Genomic DNA, 24,660 nt, shown 5'->3' on the forward strand with positions numbered 1-24,660 from the left:
GGATAATTCAAATGATGGAAGTTAGAAACTTCAAATGGGTATTGATTTGATGATCTCATTTAGATTTGGAGCCAATTGGGTGGGAAGTCTTACAGCAGAAAAGTTCTAATGTGTGCATAAACGGTGTGACTGTAAGAATTCATCTTGGTTTAGAGATGCATTTTCAGAACCTATTACATAAGGGCATCCCCGTTTTAACAGCTGTTTAGAGGTCTGGGGATGGGGGCAGGGGATGATTGTGTGTAAGTGAGGTGCAATGCATCCTGGAATTCCTAGGCACACGGGAGCAGTATTCATGCTGCTTCATTAGTAAGCATAGGACAATGCAGAGTCTCTCTATCTATGCTTGGCCATCTCTACTAGTCATGGCCCCGTCTCCTTTGTCTCTTTTTCTGGAGTGGCTTTTGGGGGAAAGAGTTCCTCCTCTGCAGTTGTGCATGGCTACTGCAACGAGAGGGCACCAGGGGGAAAAGCTCTTTGTATCCTCCCACCAGTGCCCTTGCTGAACACAATCTGGCCCTACATCTCTCCAAGAGTTTGGGAAAGTAGCTTTTCAAAGTAGGGCTGAGTGAACCTGGAAATTTGAGGCTCAGGTATTCACTGAAGCTTGGTAGCGATCCCCAAACCAAACTCCTGTCTGGGCTCCAAGGATGGGGTCCTAGAGCGCAGTTGCTCCTCTAAGCTGGCAGCATAAGATGTGGATAGCTGAGTCACAATGCAGATGTCTCTTATGATGCTGTGTCTATTGAACCAGAACTTGCAAGTGCTGTGGGCTGGAATGCAGCCAGTTCAGGCTGCCACAGAAACAATTCACCCAGCCCTTAAAAATGTGCCTTTAAATACTGCAGGCCGGGCAGCCAAATCTTCATACTTGCAAAAAGGTAGGGAGGCAAAAGGCATTCCCGTGGGAACTGCTCCATGGCCATTGCTGATGCAGGAGTCCAGCAAAGCAAAGGGGCAGGGCATAAGATGAAACTTGATGGATATTCTCCTTTCACCCTTTAGGGGGTGGGTGTGTGAGATTTTGTACTAGTGCAGGTTTCCTCATGTTAAATCAAAGGTTCTGATCGGCAACGCTCAGACACACACCAACAGGACGAATTATATCAGTGCTGCAGTCATTTGTTTAAAACCATCGGCAGGCACTTAATATGGCAATTTGCTGTTTGTAAAACCCAAGGCTCTCAAAATATACAGAAAGCTTGAAATTTTGGCATGAAATGTTGAGTAGGCAAATAGCATAGCTGCTGTCCGGTACATAGCCACATGACCATTATTTTATGGTGAGGTTTTAAGCAGAAAATCCCACAGACTCTCTAATTTGAAGCTTCTGTGGGAGGTAATGTGACTCAGTGCACAGAGCACTACGCCCTGGGATTTGGGGAGGCGGCAACCTGGGTTTTACTCTCTGGGCAAGTCACCTTACCTCCCACTGCCTCAAGTTCTCCATCAGTGAAATGGGGATATTTGTCTCCTTTTTGGACAGCCTTGATTTCTGGAAGAAAAATGCTATATAATTCTGTTTCCCTCTCCCACCCCCAATCACTCCTTAGTCATACCTGCTAGACTGGACTGTACATACTCTAGTGCTGCTAGTCAGATCTATCGTGATGTCTCCAATTAAATAGTGTTACGTTTCGGCTTGCAGGGCTCAATAACGCAAACTGAATTGTAAACTCTGCTGTACAGCTTATTAACAATCCCTGCTGGTTAAAGTGTGTGTGTGTGTGTGTGTGTGTGTGTGTGTGTGTGTGTGTGTGTGTGTGAGAGAGAGAGACCATGAAAAAGTAGAAGAAAGACAATTAGAGCGCTAACATTTTTCTGTGAAAAGGTGGTGAAGTGTAAACAGCAGGGATTCATTATGTGGCATCTGCTACTTCAAATTCTCAGCATAATGCAAACCAAAGACTACAGATTTATAGTAGGGTTCTACTTGTTTTTATGGCTGATTCAGTTAAATGTAGAAGGGATTTTAAAAGGCACCAATTTTGAATTCTTCCTCCTTACTGGAATGCATGCTAGGTAGTTGCTGCTTAATGGTTTTCCACAGGTGACACTTCCACTGGTAACGATAAACACATGTAAACTAAGGCCATGATTTCAAAATAGCCCAAAAAGGTTCCTGGGGGTTGATTTTTTTTTTTTTTTTTTGTTTCCCAAAAGCACCTAAGGGATTTAGGAACATGAGTGTTGTTTGTGAGCATAAATTCCTTTGCGGCTTCTGAAAATGCCCCTCCTCAGTAAATGGCCTGAGGTACTGAACACCGAGAAGCTTTCACTGAGGCCAGCCTGAGTGTTCAGGACTTCCGAAAATCCAACCATTCATTGAGGTGCCAAAACAGGAAGCAGCACCTGACTTTAGCCTCCTATTTTTAAAAGGACTGTTCTTCCTGTATTTTCTCCCACTGTCTCCTTGCTTAACTATCTTTAACATCACGCTGTAGCCACAAACGAAAATGACAAAGCATTTTTTTTCCTTTCTAACATGGAACTTGTAAAGGGCATTTCATCTTCATGTCTGCCTGAGACATAAACAGCAGCTACTTTTGCCATCAGTGACTGGACAGAGGCCAGAAGCAGGAGCATCAATTGAGGGTGGTGGTTTTAAATGAGTCCTGTCACTGGTACAGGAAAGTGTTTATGGCCTGGTCTGCTGGACAGGGAGGAGAACACAAGGTCTGTAGTAGCGAAGATGCTATTCTGATAGTTGGTTTGTGACCAAAGGAAATCTCAGCCTGCGGGCTGCCTGTGAGTGGGTCAGACAACCTCCTTCCACTTTTTATTTTTTCTTCTTCCCTTTCATCTTGGTGATGGAGATGGACACAAAGGTGCACAAGGGCTGAGTTCCAGGAAGCCATAAGAATCGAGGGGTCAAAGGGAATCAAGGGAGCAAAGCAGACTTGTGACCCAGAACTCTCTAGAGCAGTGGTCTCTGAGTTTCTCTGTTTCCAGGTCTGTGAAGCCTATTTGGTGAGGGATGGGAAAGAAGAGCTGTGTAACAAAATGGTGTTTGGTTACCAAGATGGTTTGCTCTCTGAGAGCTGTCAGGGTACTGTGCCTCTAGCCCTTGACGCAAGACCAGCCAGCCCTCAAATGTTTCCATAGTGTAGGTTGTACCGTCACTGAGATTCTTGTGGATCCCTTCCTCTCCTGATGGTGCCCCTCTCCTCCAGCTTTTCAACCATGAAACATCGCTGTGTCAATTGCAGTGACTGCATGGGAAAGAGGCATGGTTGTACATCCCATCTCTGAGACCATAAGGGCTATTGCTTTTTATTATAAAATGCGGCTAGTTAACAAACTTTGGTGAATAATGAAGGTGTTTCTTAAGCTTGTTTTATGAGAGAATGAAGTCCTGGGCTTGGAGCTGCAGCTGTGTATGTGTGTCTAACAAACTGAGTCTTGAGCCAAAAGCAAGTACAGACCAGCATATGGAAATGCCATGGAGAAATGGTTATGCTAGAGATCCACTCACTCCTCTTCAACATGAGGAAATAGCTGAATAAAACTCCCCTCTTGGCAAACCTAAAAATACTGATAGCCGAGGTGTCATTTTTCTTTCTGCTGGTGGTGGGGAAGATTCTTAGAGTGCAAGATCCTGAAAAAGATGCAGGTTACCCCTGGTTTTACAGCCCCATTCTGTAGTTGAATATTCCAGGTTTTGGAACTTGAGTTCACTCTTAGTGTTACAGGGAAAAACTGAAATCGATATGGGCTCTGGCTGACAAAAGGGACTGCTCTCTATACTCTCACTTTGCTGAAAAATGAAGGGTAAGAATTCATTACTATAGCCAGGCAGCCCAGAATGCCAACTAATGCAACATTAAATATTACCTTCAGTGCTTAATTTATTTGTTTGGAGGCATAGAGAACAGTCCCACTACATACACTTCTGATAATCTAAATAAGATTCAGTGGATCTGAAGTGGCCATAGGGATGGGGCATTGGCTGGCCATCTAGGGTGTCCCTCAGTATTGAGTGACATCAGAGACCCTTGACTCACAGTTCAGGAGTAGCTCAAAATGCTCCTTCCATCTGGCTTTGATGGATTTGCTGTCCTTAAAGTACGTTGACTCATCTTGGGCTCAGAGTGGTGTGAGACAATGTGTGTGGACTATAAATGGCCCTTGTTGCCTGAAAAAAATCTCGTCATGTTTATCAGCGTAGAGCTCAGTCTTCTTGGCCTTTTTCTCACCACCACCTATTTTTGATATCGCAAATTTTCCTTTGGGCTTCAGCCTTGAGTTGCTTATATGATTCTTTTTCTGTTGGTGTGATGTATCATTTTGCCATATGCAATGAGCTTTTCTTTTCCGGTCGAGCAGGCCCTGAATCTCAGCATCATTCTCCATCAAACTAATCTTGATGATGGCGGGTGACATAGCCAATGGACTCAGTATGCTGATTGTGCTATCCTGGCGCATACTGAGTGTGACCTTCAGTCCACGGTGGATTATTTTTATTTTTTTATTTTTTGCACAAGCCTACCAAAGCCTAGGACTTTCACTTAATGTCAGGAAGATTGAAGTTGCTCTGTCAGCCTGCGTCAGGTCTTGCACATGGATCCACCACAAATTTACTGTCAATGGACAGACTTTGGAGACAGTCGAGCATTTCTGCTATCTTGGTAGCCAACTCTCTCAAAATGCAAAAATTGACAGTGAGATTCAGCACAGGATCCAATGCACAAGTGCTTCCTTTGGGAAATTGCTCTGATGCGTTTTCACAGATCGTGACCTACAGAAGGACATCAAGATCCAAGTCTAGAAGACAGTTGTCATCCCTATACTCCTTTATGCATGCGAAACCTGGGTGACCTACCGACAACACCTTAAGAATCTGGAGAGATATCACCAACGATGCCTCCAGAAGAGCCTTTGCATCAAGTGGGAAGATCGCTGCACTAATACCAGCATCCTCAATGAAGCTAATGTCACCAGCATTGAAGCAGTGATCCTTATGCACCAACTACGCTGAGCTAGACATTGTGTGCGGAGGCCAGATTTTCACTTCCCAAAACAAGTTCTCTACTCTCATCTTGCCTATGGTCAAAGATCTTGCGTTGCTCAGAAGAAACGCTACAAAGATACACTGAAAGCATATCTTAAGAAAACTGACTTGGACATCATATGCTGGGAGGAGCAAGCTACCAACCGACCAATCAATGATGCCATATACTCCATCAGGCAGTGGCTTGCTTCAAGGAGAAGCATCTTGCCCTCAAAGCTGAAAAGAGAGAAGGAAGGAAAAAGAGAACTTTCTACCAGCAGGCAATTCACCTGCTAAGAAATGCCTCAGGAGTCCAATCCTGGAACTCCACAGATCCACCAGCAATTGGTACAGGCATCTCAGGACTCGTATGTAAATTTGTGGTAGAGATCATCCTCTAATCGAGGGATTGCTGACGACCCTCAGTATTTGTAAAAGTAAGGCCTAGAAGCCCCACTTGAGAATGGCCCCTTACTGGTAGCCCTGTACAAACACACATCTCTCTCCAAAATCCAGCCAAGCAGATACAGTATTTTGCCTAACCCCAAGCATTCAAAAATCATGAGTCAGGCTGTAAGAAACCCTTAAGATGGGCCAAAAAAATCATGAAATTTAAAACTTTTTTTTTTTAAATTTCCCTTCTGGTTTGTGTTTTTAAGATGCACTCTGTTCATGTTTTCAAGCTACCCTCTGCAATGAAGAGGGCTAGAGAAACATAAAACAAAGCTGAGAGTCTGATAATAGTTCCTTGACTCTAAGCTGGTGCTCCCAGAGAAACACCAAATATTGCGAGATGTGTGATAGTGATCTGACGTTTCATCTGCGTCTGGCTCCTGCCTCCAGTCTCAGGTATCCAACTTTCCGTGTAAAACACGGGGCAGCAGTAGGAATGCTCAGAACTGAATCAGCGGGTAGATGCACAGGACATGCAGCTTTTACACCACTATGTGATATAAACAGCTACTCGTACACCTACATGTATGGTAAACCAAAAACACAGGAGGTAACAGCTATTAATAGTCCATATTTACACTGGTAGAAGGAAGTCAGACTAGTATTTAATGCAACAAATCCACTGGTAAGACAGGCAAACACAGCTGGGCCATTCTATGTATATAATCCAATGTGATCTCGGATAGAAGAACTAAGCTGGCTGGTGTGGCTATGTCAGAACTCCTGGGAAGGCTGGATGCATCATGTGTTAGCATTTTATCTCAGGGCATGTCGTCACTGATGGTGGCAAATGTGCCGCTATCAGATTGATTCTTTGGGATCGACTGGGCGGAAATAAAGATTTGTTCAATTGATCCGGAAATCAACTTAATAAATCCACTGCTGGAAAAAGAGTAATGCTGCATCAACAGGAACACATTTCCCGTCAGCGCAGAATAGTGGAGACGGCACACAGAACCAACTTTAGGAAGTTGATGGAAGATACGCAAGCTACTCTATGTACTCCCATCAACTGCTGCTGAATTTGCCGGTAAGTGTAGGCCAGGCCTCAGGCTGTGGTCGGATATACCACCGCGCTCCTGAGAGTTACTGCCACGCTCCATGAAACAGTGACAGGAAATGCTAGAATACCTTACTGGGATAATCAAGGAAAAGGGCTCTCTTTTTAACTGGGTTGTAATTCTTTAAGTGGTTAGAAAGGTGCATCCAATTAGCAAAATGGAAGTGTGATTGACAGTGATTATTTTTAAATGATACTAAGTGTAAAAAGAAACAGGACCTCAAGGGTGTCAATACAGGATCCTTTGCTTAAACCCAATCAACATTTCTGGCATTGAGCTAAATACAGTGGCCATAGTCTGCCCTGACTTATCTTCCGTGCAATGGGCCCATTAACTACTGCTGGCTACCCAATTCTAAGTGTGTAACACAAGGCAATGGTTTCCGTAAATTTGCTGAGTGTAATTTTTTTTTTTTTGCTAGACAAATCACATCTCCCCCACTAACTTTCCTTTTGTTTTGAAAAAGAACTTTAATTGTTGTCTGCTCTCCTCTTACCTCTGCACAGAAGTTAATTTGTGCCCACATTTACCAGACCCTACTGCTGAGAAGCTACTGCAACTCCAGTTCTGTGCCAACCGTGACGCAGCAGGGACTTGCACAAAGCTGTGCCTTGACCTTCGATGCTCCAGCAGCACACTGGTTGGAAAACCCCCCTTTTTTTTAGTTAGCACAGTGTCACACACTCACCTTTCTGAGATGGTACGTCTGCAAGGGAGGTAGTAGACAGCCAGCATCACTATACTAAGCATTTGCAATAGCACTTTTAATGAAAGAGGCATTTTCATTATAAACCGTAGGAAGGTGCCAACCTATCTTGTGAAAAGTCTTACTATCCCAGCTCCGAAGTGTGAACAGGAAGGTTGTAATCAATCCAGGGCTAACTACAGAGAAATTGCACAGATTGTAGTGCCTGATTATATGCACACCGTCAAACAACCTTTGCTAGAATACAGCAGCCCTTTGATCCAAGAACACCTTCACTGAATGCAAAATGTACACTAAGTTGCAACTTCAACTCACAGAAAGATGGAGAAAATGCCTTCGCTCTTAAAGATGCCTCATGTCTACAACTGGTAAAAACACCCAGACATGTCCTCCACTGTCTCAGGACAGCTATTTGTTCAGAATATCCCCTTCCCTCTACTTAGTTGCTCAAGACTTCATGAAAACATCAAGGGATTTCATGTACCATTCTTTTCTTTGACTTCCAGTCATTAAATTGCTGTGCATTCTGTTCTTTACAAGCTGCTCAAAAACTCAGCCAACTGGCCTCCTGACAATTTTTAGCACAGGGGGTCACTGCCTACCAGTGTCTACTGAGAACTGTGCTATTAGCATCCCTCTGCTAGACAAGGAAATACAGCCCGCTGCTGAAAATTGTATGCCCATCATTAAGCTAGAACAGCTTGTGCCCTAAATGTGGGAATGATATATTTTAATAACTTCAAATGCTCTCATAAAGAGGAAGCTGAAGTTATTTCTTTGAAAATCGAGTCTTTAGAGGATATTTATCAATTGAGCCAATGTTTGTGCAACATTTACATCTTAAGGGAGGGAGTTCTTACAACTGGTTTCTGGCCTCTTGGACTCATGTATTTCATAGTGTTTGTCTGTGATGGATGTGGCACGGCATTCCAATGAATCCCAAAGAGCTGGGGGGAAAAAAGACCTCTGAGTGTCAGTGGTCACAGCATCCACATCATGACACCTACATGTACACAGCTTGATGGTCGCATAGGTGGGTGCGTATTGTCACACAATTTATACATTCACTTACTGATCCTGTATGGGGTGCTTGGTAGCTGATGAGGCCAGGTGTGTAGTTCCCTGAATTCTACTAGCAAATATTTGCTTTAGGCTTAAAATGGGGAACTATTACAGACACTTTTTTTTTTTTTTTTTAAAAGCTGAATTAAATTATTCATATTGTCCTAATACTGCATTGGTAATGGTTGGCAGCAGAGTCTTGAAAAGTAGCAAGAAAGGCATAATTAAATCAAGTAGTCCAATATCTCTAAAGAGATTTCTATAAAACTATATTTTTTAAGGCTAAATAAGTAAGCTTCACCAAAGGGAGTTAGGCACCTGAAGAGTTTTGGTGTGAGCTGGGCATCTAGTTCCTGTAGGTCAATTTAGAAAAACTCAGGCACAATTTTACACTGGTTCTAGAATGGGATTGTAGTTGGCAATTATAATTGGTTAGGAGGGCAGCAGTGGAGTAAGAAGCTTCCTATACAGAGTGTACCATCTGCCTAAGCACATCTGCTTTTTGCCAACAAGAATAGATAGCTTGATGCAGGCTTTAAATGTGGATGATGAGGTTTTTCTAGGTCATCGCCTCTGCTGGAACTACAATGACATCGGTTAGAAAAACTTATGCTTGCACTCCTGTTGACAAATTATTATGCTCTTGGAACATATTCACACTGGTAATTTAATTACAAAGACTGCACCTACACAGATTTTTAATTTTCTTTCCAATATGTATATTACTTTTCTTAATGAGTGTGTGTGCAGCTTTATGTAACCCTTTCCTCCCTAGGTATGTTGAATTATTTTCATACACTTTAATGGAATTCCACTTAGTGCTGGTCTACACTACAGAATTAGGTTGACGTAAGCCAGCTTACGTTGACCTAACTCTAAGGGCTAAAATGTAGCTCCCACTGATGTACCCACTTATGCTGACTTAACTCTGCTTCTGCGAGAGGCGTAGCGCTTAGGTTGACGTAATTAGATTGTTGTTGCTGCCGCCATTCGGAAACCATCCCACACTGAGGCTATGTCTACACTGATGGCGGTGAATTAACTGCTGTCAGATTGATCTATCCGGATCGATTGAGTGGAAGGGAGACCCACTCAATCGACCCAGAAATCAACGCTACTAATCCACCTCGGGTGGAGTAATGCTACTACTCTATCTACCAGGTGGAGTAACGCTGCGTCATTTCCCATCGGCGCAGCAAACTGAAGATACTGTGGTAGTAGAAGTTATGAAGTCTCTACGTAGCTTGCATATCTCCCGCGTGTAGACGTCTGACAATTAAATTGGTGCAAGCGGTCCTGGTGAGGACAAGCACCACCAACACAAAGAGCATAGTGTGGACATGCAAAAGCTATTTAATTACTTCTGTGGTCATACGTTGACCTAACTTAGGTTGACTTAATTTTTTAGTGTAGGCTTGTCCTTAGTCTTATTTGATCTCTTTTGAAACACTTGAGATGATATAGCTGAGGTTAGTCCTGCTTTGAGCAGGGGGTTGGACTAGATGACCTCCTGAGGTCCCTTCCAACTCTAATATTCTATGATTCTACTTCTGGAGATTATATACCTGCCAGAAATAAAGCTCTCTCAGCCTGGGTTAAAATACTGGCTGAAAACTAGAGTGACATTGTTTGTGTGAAAGAGTGATTCTAAACAAAGTTGTACAAATTGTAAATAATGGGAGTTCTGCCATAGCAAACAAAGCCCATGTGATAAGACAGTGACCCACTTTTAATTTGTTTCATCTCCTGACTGGGTGACTTACTCAGAGTTGTGTGAGCCAAACAATTTTGTTGACGGTAGCCCCTTTCTCTGTATATGAATTGTCTGTGACTTGATCACCATTTCCTATCTGAAAAAGTGCTCTATCAGCTCAAAGGCTTCTCTCTTTCACCAACAGAAGTTGGTCCCAAAAACAGATATTCCCTCCCTCACTTTGTCTGTAATATTAAGTGAAATGTTTTCATCCAAATGTGAGAGTCTCCAGCTAAGCCTCTCCTCTTAAATGGATTCACAAGAGGCAAAGAAATACAGCTAGAACAAGCAAGGGGGAATGCATTAGATTGTGGTGTGGTTGCCTCTCCCCTTCTTGGGTAGTCACCTGCTGCAACTGTCTATTTACAGTGCTAGTCTTACAGGGCTCCAGTCAGGGAGTTCAGGAAATAGTAATGTACTGGTGTAAATATTATGGGTAGAAGTTAAGCTCTTTGAGCCAAACCAGGCAGGGAGTGAGACGATGGAGGTGCAGGGAGGACATTCATGCCCTTAGGCTAGCTACATCTCGTGAAAAGGTGTAGCATATACTGTCTTCTCCAGATGACACTGGGTGCTTAAGAGGAAGAGGCTATGCCCCCAGCCCTGTTCCTGCTGGGTAGGTTTTCAGCACGGTTAGAGCACCTTTTTGTGTTAGTAATGTAGAACCACTCCAATCCCACTGGGCAGAGAGAATACAGCCTAATTCCATCTCCCACCTGTGCATGAGTCACTGGGTAGGGACTCTGCCCATCCTCTGTCACTCCCAGGGCATTTCTGGCCCTGTGAAACTGACCTTTTAATGGGAGTTTCCCAGCAGGAGATTTAATTGGAGTGGTATTGAGGTTGGCCTTCTGCAATGCTTGTACATGAGGCTTCCCCTACAGAACTCGTCTGTCTGTCCTCTTCAATGTATGTATCACTGTCCTCTACTGAAAGGAATGTCAGACTGGATTGCGTAGCCCTCTGGTGATGACACAGGCTATAAGTCCTCTCATTGCTGTATAATCATGAACACTTCCTGGGATACTCGGAGCATTTGATAAACAATTTAATTGAAGCATTGTGCTTATTAAAAGGCTCTAGAAGAATCTGGGATGACAAAGGCAGTTCAGGCTCTCTTTGCACATGAATAACTAGGCAGATATTTAGAATTGCTTGGAGAACACCCTCTTAGTGTGCCGATTTGTGACAAAACTTGAGCACAGGTTCATTAGTGCATATCTACAGTTGTTAGATTGCATATCTCCAAGCAGCAGCCACACATTCTTTACTACATGATGTTAATGTAGGTGTGTTAAAAATCAATATCTGTCATGTCTTTGCAGCTTCATTTTTATAATGCCGCTATGGAACGGTTGTCAGAGAGAAGCTGGGTAATGTCTTAAATATGGCTCAGAAGGAACAAGTTTTCACTCAAAATGAATGCCAAGTCATTAGCCAGACTCCTGTTGGGATGTGATAGCAGTTTGTATCAGTTGGTATGCCTGAATATAGGTGTGCATGGATTTAAACAAGCGAAGTGGCTTTTTCACAATGCAACATAAAATAGGGCTGGTGAAATCCTTCTGAGATTCTTAGCCCTCAGAATACTGCCTAGTTAAGTACAAGAAATAGTGATGCCATGAAGGAGATGTCCATGAACCATATTACAGTAGCACTCTCCATGATGTTAGCCAGGGCTCCAGTGGACAAAGGGAAAGAACCCTACTAAATATGAACAAATATTCATATTACAATACAGATGAAATGGAAAAAGGATGAGTAATGAAACAAACATGTATTCTAGGTGGAGTTGGTAGTGCTATCATGGTGAACACTGGTCAATGCTTCTCAGTAGAAGGTCCTGTTTTCAGTCGCTTATAATGCTGCTGAACTTCAAAAGTGGCACAGGCAATAGAATACAGGCATTTCCTTACTTTGGAGCATTTGACTTTTGCAATCGGGGCTTTCTTTTAATGTCGTTTTTGTGTGTAATACAGAATAATGGATGAGGCTTGGTGGGGGAGGAGGGGAAGCTGTATCAGAAAGTAAGCAAGCACAAACTCAGCAGCTAAAAGACACAGTCTAGCAAATAACTGGGCAAAGCAGTCAAGGCAGAAATACCTAATAAACAGTCTGTTGCTCTGATTTATTGGCTAGCTGGGTAGGTTTGCTGTGTCTTTGTTTTAATGCTGCTGCATGGTCACTAGGGGCTTGTCTTCATTTACCTTGGAGATTCAGTGGCAGTCGACCGGAGTTACGCAAGCTATGCAAAAAACTTGCGTAACTCCCGTCGACTTCTCTGCTTCTGTCCTGCATGCTGTCTTCACTGCACTGTGCCGACAGGAACAGTGTTCCTGTCAACGCAGCGCTACACCACTTGAGGTGGTCTTAATACGTCGATTTCGGAATTGACTGAGCAGATCTTCACTGACCGCTCAGTCAATCCAGAGAAGTCAATCTGATGGTGGCAAATTTGCCGCCATCAGTGAAGACATAGCCTAGGTGATCTAAGTCTAATTTTTAGGGAGCCTTGAGTGCTCTGTATTTAAAGAAAGAGAAATAAAAATACAAAGAAAACAAATGGGAGGGAGGAAGGAGGATGTATTTTGCGTTGTCCCATTCTCTCTCCTCTCTGGATTTGTGGATTAGGACTGTAAGCAGATAGGGGAAGGGCCTGCCTTGCCTGTAAAGCACCTAGCACGCTGTAATACCCAAGTAGAGGGGTGTGGATGCTGTCTATCACCTAACCACCTTCACCGACCCCGTAACATCTTGGGACATCCCTTCCCTGTTGCTACCAAAGCTTGCAGCTGCACAGAGAAGGATGCCCCCAGAGAATCCACACTGGGTTTTGTTACTGAGCCCGGTCATGCTGGCACAGGCTGTAGGGGAGCTTAGGCAGGGTTGTATGGTTTCCAATGCAGTCCTAACGTCATGCCTCTTGAGTGATTCACATGTGGCAGCCTGTGGCAGGTGAAGAGAGGGTTACTCACCTTGTGCAGTAACTGAGGTTCTTCGAGATGTGTCCTCCTGTGGGTGCTCCATGCGAGGCATTTTGGTGCGTCCTCATGTCCTCAATGGGAGATTTTTACCAGCAATGCTCGTCTGGGTTGCGCGTGTGCCATCCCCGTCTTATGGCGCCAGTGCACCACCCGACCCCCTCTGTTCCTTCTCTACCGTGGAGCCCTATCACTAGATTCTGAAGTAGGGGGTAGGAGAGTGGGTAGTGGAGCATCCACACGGACACACGTCTCGAAGAACATCAGTCACTGCACAAAGGTGAGTAACCCTTGCCGCCTCTTTAAATAGTGGCCCTGTGGGTGCTCCACTCCACGCGACTCCCGAGTGGTACCCTCGGTTGGCAGGAGGGACTTCGGAGTTGAAAGGCTGTATGGAGGAGAGTACTGAAAGTCCAACTGCCGCATCGGCTTGTGGTGCTTGGGCAACGTTCTAATGTTTCGTGAATGTGTGGACAAAGGCCCAGGTACCTGCTTTGCAATGATTGGTACATTGCACAAGATGGCTGTGAACGTACAGACCGACCTGGTAGAATGTGTTCTGACCCCTTGTGGTGGTGGTGCTACACCTGTTTGTGTGTAGCATGTATGGATGCAACCTGAAATCCACTTTGATAGTCTGTGTGGCTATGGTTTTCCCTTTGGAGCGTTCTGCAATTGATACAGTTTGGGGGATTTCCTGAATGGTTTTGTTCTTTCCAGGTAGAACGCTATAGCCCGCCTGACGTCCAGTGTATGGAGGGTTGCCACCTGTGCATTGTTGTGGGGTTTTGGGTAAAATGTAGGTAAGTGAATAGGTTGAGTTAGATGGAATGGTGACTTCAGGAATAAATTTTGGGTGAGGTCTAAGGATCACTTTATCTTTGTGGAAGATTGTGTATGGGGGATGGGCCATGAGTCCTCAGAGTTCGCCTGCACATTGCGCCGATGTGATGGTTACTAGGAATGACACTTCCATTTGCATATACATTAGGGAATACATCGCTAGTGGTTCAAATGGTGGCTTAGTGATGGTTTTTAGGAATAGATTGAGCTCCTATGAAATTGTGGGGGACTTATATCTGGGTATCCGTTCCATTTACCTGTCATGAAACATTTCACAATTGGATGTGTAAAGATTGTTTTGTCATCGATGTGGTTGTGGAAGGTGGTGATGGCTGCCACGTGTATCTTGAGACAGTTAATTGATAACCCTGCTTCTTTTAGGCTGAGAAGATAATGAAGTATGATTGGGATTGGTGCAGTTGTGGCAGTGACCTGATTCAGTTGGCACCATGAAGTGAATCTATGCCATTTTTGAAAGTAGGTTTTTCTTGTAGCAGGTTTCCTGCTGTTTAGTAATATGTTTTACTGGTTTTGAACATTGTAGTTCTGCTTGGCGGAACCAGTTAGGAGCCAGTCTGTCAGATGTAACTTCTTCAGGTCTGGGTGAAGGGTACGCCTCTTGTTCTGAGATAGGAGAGCCTTGAATAGTGGGAGAGAGATTGATGTGCAGACTGACATTTGCATCAGGTAAGTAAACCATGTTTGTCTGGGTCACGATGGAGCTATCATTATTACTCTCACTTTGTCTTTGTGTATTTTGTGTAAGGTTCTGGGTGTCAGTGGATGGGTGGGAATGCACAGAGAAGGTCCACATTCCAGTTGAGGAGGAATGCATCCCCCATTTATCTTTTTCCTAATCCCGCTCTTGAGTAGAAGTAGGGGCATTTGAGGTTCTGCATTGTGGCAAATAGACTGATTTTGGGGTGACCCCATTGTTGAAAAATTTTTCAGGATTTCATTGTGTAACTCCCACCCATGATTGCTGACAAACTGCCTGCTAAGGGTGTCTGTGGTGGTGGTCTGAAACTCAGGTAAGTAGGCTGCTGAGATGTTGAGGTGTATAGACCAGTTCCATAGTTTTATCGCTTCTGTGCGTAGGGAGTTGGATCTTGCTCCTTTTTGTTGATTGATGTAAAATATGCATGCGATGTTGTCAGTCATTATCTTTATAGATTTGTTTGCTATAATAGGTAGGAAGTGAAGACATGCATTGCGGACTGGGCATAGCTCTAGCAGGTTTATGTACAGATTTGTTTCATCTGGGGACCACCTTCCTTGTACGGTGTGTTCTTGTAGGTGTGCTCCCCAGCCCAATGGGGGTGTGTCCGTAATTATCATGATTGAGGGTGTTTCCCGTGTGAATGGGACGCCTGATAAGTTGGTGGGTTGTGTCCACCATTTCAAGGATTGTTTGACTTTGTTTGGCATTACCACTGTTTTGGGTAGTGAGTGTTTGTTGTGTGGTCTGTACACAGTTGAGAGCTATAGTTGTAAGGCTCACATAAGTAATTATGCATGTTGCCACTACAAAGGTGGTGGCTGCCATATGTCCCAGCATTTGGAGACATGTGCGGACAGTTATGGTCAGGCTGTTCTCTATTGTGGATTGCAGGTTCACTATGACACCAAATCTGTGCCTTGGTAGAGGTGCCCTGGCTGTGAGCGAGTCTAAGTATGCCCCTATGAACTCTATCTGCTGCACAGGTTCTAGGGTGAACTCCTTGCTGTTTATCATCAACCCTAGTTTCTGGAAGAGTGTCCCTGTACGTTGTACCACTTGAATGGCTTGCAGTTGACTTTGTGCCCTTATGAAGCAATCATCCAGATAGGGGAACATGGTGATTCCTTCTCTGCGTAGATATACTGCTACGATGACGAGCATTTTGGAGAAAACCCTTGGGGCAGTGGGGAGGCCAAAGGGTAGCATCGTGTATTGGTAGTGATTGATTCCTAGTGTAAACGTCAGGAATTTTCTGCATGCAGGATGAATAGTGACGTGAAAATGAGTCTTGAAGGCTGAGGGCTGCAAACTAGTCCCCCTGTTCCAGTGCTAGTATTATGGTAGACCGTGATCATCCTGAACTTTTGCACCTTTATGGACTTCTTTAGTTTTCTGAGGTCTAAAATTGGTTTCCATCCTCCGGTCGTCGTCTTTTGGGTCAAGAAGTAATGGGAATAGAAACCTCTGCCCCTGTGTTGAGGAGGGATGTATTCTATGGCACCTATTTGCAGTAAGTGTTCAACCTTCTGTTGTAATAGATGCTCGTGAGATGGGTCCCTGAAAAGGGACGGGGAAGGGGTTTGGGTAGTAGGTGTGGAGATGAAGGGGATAGTATATCCTGATCAGACAATTTCTAAGACCCATCTATCCGTTGTGATGTTTGCCCAAGTTTGGTAGAAAGGACATAATCAGTGGTTGAAAAGGATGGTGTTTGTCCAAGTTTTTGGCTCTGGACAATGAGGAATGTTGAGCAGGCCCTCGACCAAAACTTGAAAACTGAGGCTTTGAGGGGGCAGCCTGGAATGTTGATGGCTGCTGGTTTGATTGTCTACGTCGCTGAGGTCTTTGTCTTTTGTGAGGTGGATCATATCACCTATATTGTGAATGATGTTATCTGGAGTTATAAGGTTGATATCTAAATGGTTTTCTCCTCATTGCAGGTGTATATATGCTGAAGGTGCGGAGTGTAGCCCAAGAATCTTTCATGGTGTGCATAATCTCGTCCATTTTCTCAAAGAGTTTTGCCTTGTCGAATGGAAGATCCTCGATGGTGGCCTGAAGCTGTTTGGGTACTGCTGCGGAGTGGAGCCAAGACACCCTGCGCATGACGACGGCAGTTGCGACTGTTCTGTCCGTGAGGTCAAGGGAGTCTTGTAACACAGTCCTTGTGACCAGTTGTTCCTCTTTTATGGGGGATTGAAATGGTTGAAATGCTTTTATGGGGGATTGAATGTGTTCAATAAATTGACATTTTTGCATAGTGCTGTGGTCATAATTGGATAACAATGCTGCGTAATTTGCCATTCTTAGCTGTAGGGTTACTGAAGTGTATACCTTTCTGCCAAGTAAGTCCATTCTTTCGTCATCTTTATCTTGTGGTGTGCTTACCCCTCTGATTAGCTGCCTCTATAACTAGGGAGTTAGGTGCTAGGTGGGTAAAGAGGAACTCTGTGCCCTTAGCAGGGACATATTTTTTGTCATTCCTTTTGCAGATGGGGTGGGAATAATGGCTGGCGTTTGCCAGATGTTATTGGTTGGTTCCATGAGGGCATTGTCCACAGGGAGAGTGATTTTGGAAGAGGCTAAGGTTTGCAACTTCCTGGAGTGGGATCTCTAGATTGTCTGCCACTCTCAAACAGCTCCTGGAACTGCTTGAAATCATCAGCAGTAGTGGGAGGCGGAGGGTATTATAGCCTGGTCTGGGGAGGAGGATAAGTTATGTGCAGGTGGTGGTGTTTCCTGCTGCATACTTTCTCCAAAAGTTCAGGTAGTTCAACACCAGTTGGGATGGATCTTGCTGGTGACCTGGTTCTGTCAGAGAGGTCGATGGTCTACTGTAAGATGTAGAGTACATAGAGCACATATCCCATCTGGGCCACTGCATACAGTAGGGAATGGGTGACCCAAACCATGGATGTGTTGGAGGTCTAAGATGTGGCCAGCATTTGACTGTCTGCACATTGGGTGAAGAATGTTGCGGAGAGAATCTAGCCTCTTCCCTGTCATGCTCATCACTGCTAGAGAACGATATGGGAGAGATGGGCTCATCCTGGGTGAAATGCACTTGGGAGGTATCCGTGCTGTATAGCGGGGATAGAGAGAAAGGTGTTAGGAATTCCTCCTCGTGCTCATGATGCCGATGCTTCTCTGTATGTTTTCTCAGTGCCAGTGTTGTGGGTGCCCTTATAGGCTCTGTGCTGGGGAAAGGTGCTGGCGTGGTTTTCGGTGCCATCAGTACTAAGGATGTCATTGGTACAGATGTGGCCAGCTTGGCGGGTGCTGGGGTTTGTCGGCACCAAGATTATGGCGGTTTTCACTGTTTTGCGGACTGTTAGTTTTCACTGTTTTGCGGACTGTTAGTTTTCACTGTTTTGCGGACTGTTAGCCCAGAGTGGGGCTGCTCAGATTTGCCTTTTGGCTCCATGCTGGAGTGATGAGGGTCCTTTGGTGCCACCATGGCTGGTGTACCTGAGGCACCCATAGCTTCTTTGATACAGAGTATTTTGCCCATTGCGTGTGGTGACGTCCTCTTCTTGCCATGGTCAGTGCCAGGTAGAGTTATGTCTTTTTCTGCTGGGATTAGCCTGTGAAGAGGATTTGCCTTGGAGAGGGTCAGAAGCAGGCCTCAGTGATCTCTCCAGGAGGATGATCTTCAGCCGCAGGTCTCTATCAAGTCTGGCTCTGGCTTTCAAGTTTTGCAATGGGGACATTTTTGCGAGATGTCCCTCACCAGGCATCTGATGCACTTTGCGTGCCCATCAGATGCTGGCATGTGTCCCTGCAGGAGGTGCATCGTTTGAAGCCAGGTGAACCTGGCACAGTGCACTGTCCCGGGGAAGGGGAAAACTAACTTAACCTAAAGGGAAAGGTAAGTGGAAATTTTTTTAAACAGGTAAGAATTAGAGTTAACTAGACTAACTTAAGAGTAAACGGACTAAAATTTCTATAGAAAAACTAACTATTAAAGGTTTGTTGAGCAAGCTATGAAGAACTGCTGGAGGCTTCGTTGCAGATGGTTAAGAAGGAACTGAGGGGGGGTAGGGTCACGTGCACCAAAAAGGGCGCCAATGGCGCCGTGAGACCGGGGACGGTGCATGTGTGATCCCAACAAACTGGTAAAAATCTCCAATTGAGGACGTGAGGATGTGCCAACACCTGGAATGGAGAACCCACAGGGACACTACTCGAAGAAGAACTCTTCTATGTGAGACAGTGGCCCCAGGAACCAGCCTTTGGCCTAGGGGAAGGTGCACTGGGATTGTGTGTTGCCACTTCTACCACGTGCCATTAGTTCTGTGCAGTTCACAACTCTTATTACTGACTAAGTCCTCATGTCTTTATTCTGGGATAGAGTCCAGGTCTGCAATATGACAGAGTAGAGTTTTATCTTATTTATGGGCTTGGCTGTCCTGTCGAACTGCTGCTCTAACCATTTCACCATCCTCTCTGAACCATGAATAGAATCCATGGACATTGATACCCACCGTTCCACTACTCTTTCTCATGTAGTTGTCACATAACCCTCTGGGAGTGTGTAATGTACCCATCTAGGGGCTGGTCCACAGAGGATAATAGCCTACATTTTTGCTTCTTTCAAGTGCAAGAAGTCTGAACGGTGGATCTTAAAGTCCTGGGTTAAAACCCTACTACCCACCACGCTGGAAAAAATATAATGCAACTAAAGACTGTTGCTTAATGCAGATGCATCATGAAACAGAATCAAACTTGCACTGATAATCTTAATTCTGGCACTTAGTGTCTTGAGCACATGAGTTTGGCCCTAATGTTGATTCTGTAATATATACAAAGAACTTTTCTTAAGTCATGGTGAGGGATCCAGAATAACTATAATTATTGAAATATTATAGTGCAGAATACTTTTTGGACATTAATATTTGTTGCGTCTTTACTTTCTTAATGGGAGAGCTGTCCCTTTTAAAAACAAGATGGGGCACTCTGATTAGAGGGGATGTCTGCAGGAGACTGACTGCAGTGTGTGGGAGGATGAGGTGAAGATCTATGTAGCACAAGTGCCTCTGGCCCCAATCTAACATTGCCCTACCACCTGTTCATTGCTTCACTGCATCGGAATATTATAGATAAATGCTTTCCCTGTGTGCTTAGGCGCCAGGTGTGTAAGGCCCGGGGAAAGCTTAGCCTTCCCTGACAGCTAGGTGTAGCGCCGCCCCCTCCTGCGGCATCACACTCACATGGGCCTGGCAGCAGAAGCCCTCTCTGCTCAAGTGGGCAGGTGGGAGATGGGGTGCAGGTGACAGGCAGTGGGGGTGGGCCAGCTGGGGGGGCGGAGTGGGCTGTGTCGGCGCTGTGGGCGGGAGAAGGGGATGGGCTGGTGCTGGGGCAGGGCAGCGCTGGGGTATGGGGTCCAGGTGTGCTCAGCTGCCCCCAAGCACTGGTGGTGGGGTGCTCTGGCACTGACTGGGCCCACCTGGGCAGCCTGGTGCTCGAGCTGTGGTGGGGGGAGGGTTGATGGGAGAGGGGGCGCAAGGGGCGGGGCTGGAGGCTAGCCTTCCCGAACAGGTGGTTCACGAATCGCCCATGCCTGTGTGCTGTATGCAGGGAGATGGTGGACATGTGTATCAAATCTGCTGCCAAGGGGCCCTGTGTGATTGCAGAGAAGGTGTGGGACTGGATTTGCCCCCCCCCCTTACTTTTCTGAAGAGTTTTGACAAAACCTGACCTGTGCCAGAAGGCAACATTAACAAAGGAGTTAAAAAAAAAAAATCCACACCAATTTTCCAGTACATCTTGTGCTGCAAGAAAAAATACTTATGCAGCACTAGATCAGCACAGTTTTTCAGACCCTATGACAATGAGCATCTCATGATAGAGAATCTTTTGAGATCCAATAATGGCAGCAGGCTGGCTGCACCCCTGGGGGTCTCCTAATTATCTAGCTCGAGGAAGGAAGGCTCGGTGAAATTTCATGTGCAAAACTGAGACTGTACCTGGACAGGCCAGAGCAAAACCAGCAGGCCTACGTGTATAAACCCTCTAAGAATAGCTCTGATTTAAGTAGAACTCTACTAGTAACAGCAGAACCACTTCATTAACATACGGTCAGTATTAAGCAACAGCATCCAGTGTCAGTGGTGGTAATAATGGCAGCTTCTCATCCTTCCAGCGTAGTAGGCAGGCAACCCCCAGGACCCTTTCTTGTCTGAACTCCACAAGCTCCTCTCACAAGTATTCATCCTAAACAAGCAGGTGAAAGACTCTTTAAACCTGCCTCCAGCTGTTTCTGCAGGAACCAGAAAGTCCATTGCAAAACCATCAAACTGTGACCTTAGTCCAGCAATGGCCATGACATTTGATACTGCCCATTTGCCTGCTCAGCTCTAGTTTAGGGAACTATTTTTGGGCCTCAATGCTGCAGTGAGGGTCACGGAGACAGATGCCAGCAACCCCTCAACTTCAACAGGACTTCACGTGGACACAGATCTGCTTGTCCACATCTCGTAATGCCTTGGTTTGTGGTCATCCTTGGGGAAACCATCTCTACTATAGGCATAACTTAGCTAGCATAGTCCCAAATGCTTCAGTAGACCTTGGGTAGCATGCACTGAAACAGCAAGCACTCGTTTTCTTTTGAATTTCCATAGGTAAACTAGATCACAAGTTCATTTCTTCCTACCTCCTCCAATAGAAAGCACCTCTACCATACATAACACGCTTACCCAGACCCCACTTAAAAGCTGCTTTCTGAACACCTCAAAGCCACAGCTGGGAAGAAAACTGCCTTTTCCCATCCTGAACTGGAATGAAAAATCAAAATCTCAATCTTTTACCAACCAAAACTTTTTTTTTGTTTTTTGTGGGTTTTTTTTTGTTTGGGTCGATCGAAACACTTCATATTGATGATTTTGAAACATTTAGTCTCAATTTAAACCATTTAGAGTAATAATAAAAAAAAAAAAAAAAAGTTTAGTAAATCTTAAATGTCATCTAATTGAAAACTTGCTTTGAACCAGAATTTTTCTTTCCAACACTTTCTTTGAGGCGAGGAAACTCCTTGAAACAGACCCTTTCCCATGCAAAGTTTCAGTTTTGACAGATCTGCATTTTTCAGTGAAAAACATTTAATCTAAAAGTTCCTCACCAGTCCTAGTCAAAGCTCCCTCCCAGATCTTTGACCTTCAACTAAGGGGGTTGCCATACTTGAGGCTGCTAGTCTTGTCCGTAAGTGAGCATTAGAACATAGAATCCAGGACTGGAAGGGACCTCGCGAGGTCTTCCCCTGCACTTAAGGCAGGACCAAGTATTATCTAGACCAGTGTTTCTCAAATAGTGTTCCGCGGGCTGAGTTGAAGGGTTCTGCGAAAAAGCGGAACCACGCCGCGGAACAGCTGTGATCGTGCCGCGGAAAACAGCTTAGAGAGCACGCCGCTGAAAAGGGGAAGATTTCCTGGACTTGTCGGCGGAGGGTATGGCATGGCCGCACAAGGGTGCTGCGGCGAAATATAATTGAGAAACACTGATCTAGACTATCCCTGACAGGTGTTTGTTTAACCTGCTCTTAAAAACCTCCAATGATGGAGATTCCACCACCTCCATAGAATATTTATTCCACTGCTTAACTACCCTGCAAGTTAGGAAGTTTTTCCTGATATCCAAACTAAAACCTCCCTTACAGCAATTTAAGCCCATTGCTTCTTTTCCTATCCTCAGAGGTTAAGAGAACAATTTTCTCCCTCCTCTTTGTAAGAACCTTATGTACTTGAAAACATATGTCCCCTCTTCCCGCTGAACTCCTTCCATCTAGCTGCAGTGGGGGGGAAGGGGTGGCGGAGCAGCCAGGACCCACCATGCTTGAGGAGGGGCAGGACTCTCAAAATCTATGCTTTCTGCTTTGGCCTGCACTTAGCAGGCCACCCACCGTGACTTAGCTGCCAGGCTATGTGCTTCAGTGTGTAGTGACAGTCACTCATCTACACTAATGCTTTGTCAGTGAGTGTGAGACATAGTGTGAGTCATTTGTAGGTGTAAAATGGTGAATGTAAAAATGAGCACAGTAGCATCAAAATGTTTACTGTAACTATGTAGTGATTTGTAGCCCTTAATGGCATATACGTCAATACATGTTTTATGAGTTGATAGACTGGTGGCCCTTCAGGATTGTAAAATGATATTTGTGGCCCTCGAGTCAAAAAGGTTGGGAGCTATTGCTGTATGTTGTACCCAGCTGTGGGTATGTAAATTGATCCCGGTTCAACAACATCCCATAGCGATGTTTGCTTTCCTTGCAACAGTGTGACATTGATTCCTATTTAGCTTGTGATCCACTATGACCCCCCAGATCCCTTTCCGCAGCCCTCCTTCCTAAACAGGCATTTCCCATTTTGTATGTGTGCAATTGATTGTTCCTTCCTAAGTGGAGTACTTTGAATTTGTCCTTATTGAATTTCATCCTATTTCCTTCAGATCATTTCTCCAAATCATTTTAAATTTTACTCCTATCCTTTAAAGCACTTGCAACCCCTCCCAGCTTGATATCATCCACAAACTTTGTAAGTGTCATCTCTATGCCATTAGCTAAATCATTGATTAAGATATCGAACTGGACCCAGAACTGATCCTTGTGGGATCCCACTTGATATGCCCTTCCAGCTAAACTGACTGGTCTCTAATCCCCTGGGTTGTCTTTATTCCCTTTTTTTATAGATTGGCACTATATTTGCTCTTTTCCAGTCCTCTGAAATCTCTCTTGTCTTCCATGACTTTTTGACAATAATTGCTAATGGCTCAAATATCTCTTTAGTCAGTTCCTTGACTATTCTAGGATGTATTTCATCTAAGTTACCTAAGTAGTTTTGAACTTGTTCTTTCCCTATTTTAGCCTCAGATCCTATCTTGTCACTGGCGTTCACTATGTTAGATGTCCAAATTGCTGCTAAACTTTTTGGTGAAAACAAACAAGTCGTTTAGCACTTCTGCCATTTCCACATTTTCTGTTGTTGTTTTTCCCCCCCTCGTTGAGTAATGGGTCCACCCTGAGATTATCAAGGGTAGGACAAAACAATCACTGTCTAGGGTAGATACCATAATGGACCAATACTAACAATCTGGCTTGTACTGCCAGAGCTCTGGGGAGAAGAGGGTCTGTAGCAGCCCTGTGGAGATTTCCCATACAGGGCAGCCAAGAGGAAGAACTGTTCAGGGTGGCCAGGAGCATCCCACTTAACAGCAATTGTTATGACTGCTCCAGACGTACGCAAGGGAGTGCTACCTCCTCAAGTGCAATCTTCTAGGTTAGTGTGGATGCACTGGGGTGGAGGACATGGCCATCCTCCCGGCAGGCCTGGCCATGTCCCACTGGAGCAGAGAGTGCTGCAGAGCAAATTAACTAGCTCCTCTTTGGTGGTGGGACATTCTCCACGAGGGGCTCAGGGTTGGAATTTACTCCTCCCCTTGGTCTAAAACTGCCTGAATTTGCTGAATCTGGCAATGTGTCCCAAAGACCTAGGCGATGCATGGGAGAGTTTTGGCTGGTTATTTTCTGGCTTTGGGGAAGCAGCTGGCTTTATTCTGCTTCCTGCACTTGTTTAACATCCACCAAAAGCACGTCTAGCTTTGGATAGGTGCCATATGTACTGTATATACCCAACCAGTGTTCCTGGAAGGGCGAGGTCACCATTCTGCCTAGCTCTTGCAATGAGGCCCTGGGCAGGGGAACAGGCTTCCTCTTCCCCAGTGCATCTGAAGAAGAGACAGATAGATAGTCACCTACACAAGGATAACTCCGGGGATGTCCTAGTGGCAGAGATAGCGTGGTGTATGCAGGGTTATGTAGACGTCTTCATGTCTCAGAGCAACAAACATGCCAGTAAAACTCACAAGTGGCTTACGACCCTCTGAAGAAAGATTGAGTCCAAAGTTTCATTGATGAGCTATTTGTGAAAGCTGCTCCTGTGCTTCCAACTTCCTTATTTCTCTGTGTGACGCTTTGGGGTTCAGACCAGTAAGGGGTGTCACTATCTGCCTTACTACCTGGGGTACCCCTGTGCTATGTAGTGTTGGCTCAGAGCCCTGCGTACAGCACAAAAGCCTCACTCTGACATTTACCAGCCTGCTT

At 45.0% G+C, this 24,660-nt stretch overlaps 1 protein-coding gene and 1 long non-coding RNA gene across 2 annotated transcripts in view; one reads left to right on the plus strand and one right to left on the minus strand.

Annotated features, from left to right (window-relative positions):
* The window catches only part of LOC137158950 (uncharacterized), a 130,556-nt gene extending 113,726 nt beyond the window's left edge, over nucleotides 1–16,830 (plus strand). Inside the window, exons 2-3 of the long non-coding RNA XR_010921507.1 lie at nucleotides 14,801–14,880; nucleotides 16,511–16,830. This is a non-coding gene — a long non-coding RNA (uncharacterized lncRNA). The remainder of the gene's footprint in view (nucleotides 1–14,800; nucleotides 14,881–16,510) is intronic.
* Nucleotides 1–24,660, minus strand: part of PARM1 (prostate androgen-regulated mucin-like protein 1) — a 58,876-nt gene that overhangs the window by 18,341 nt on the left and 15,875 nt on the right. The window lies entirely within an intron of this gene.

The sequence above is a fragment of the Emydura macquarii genome, unplaced genomic scaffold (assembly GCF_026122565.2).
Source record: "Emydura macquarii macquarii isolate MOO-44397 ecotype Brisbane River unplaced genomic scaffold, CSIRO-AGI_Emac_v2 contig_1790, whole genome shotgun sequence".
NCBI lineage: Eukaryota > Metazoa > Chordata > Testudines > Chelidae > Emydura > Emydura macquarii.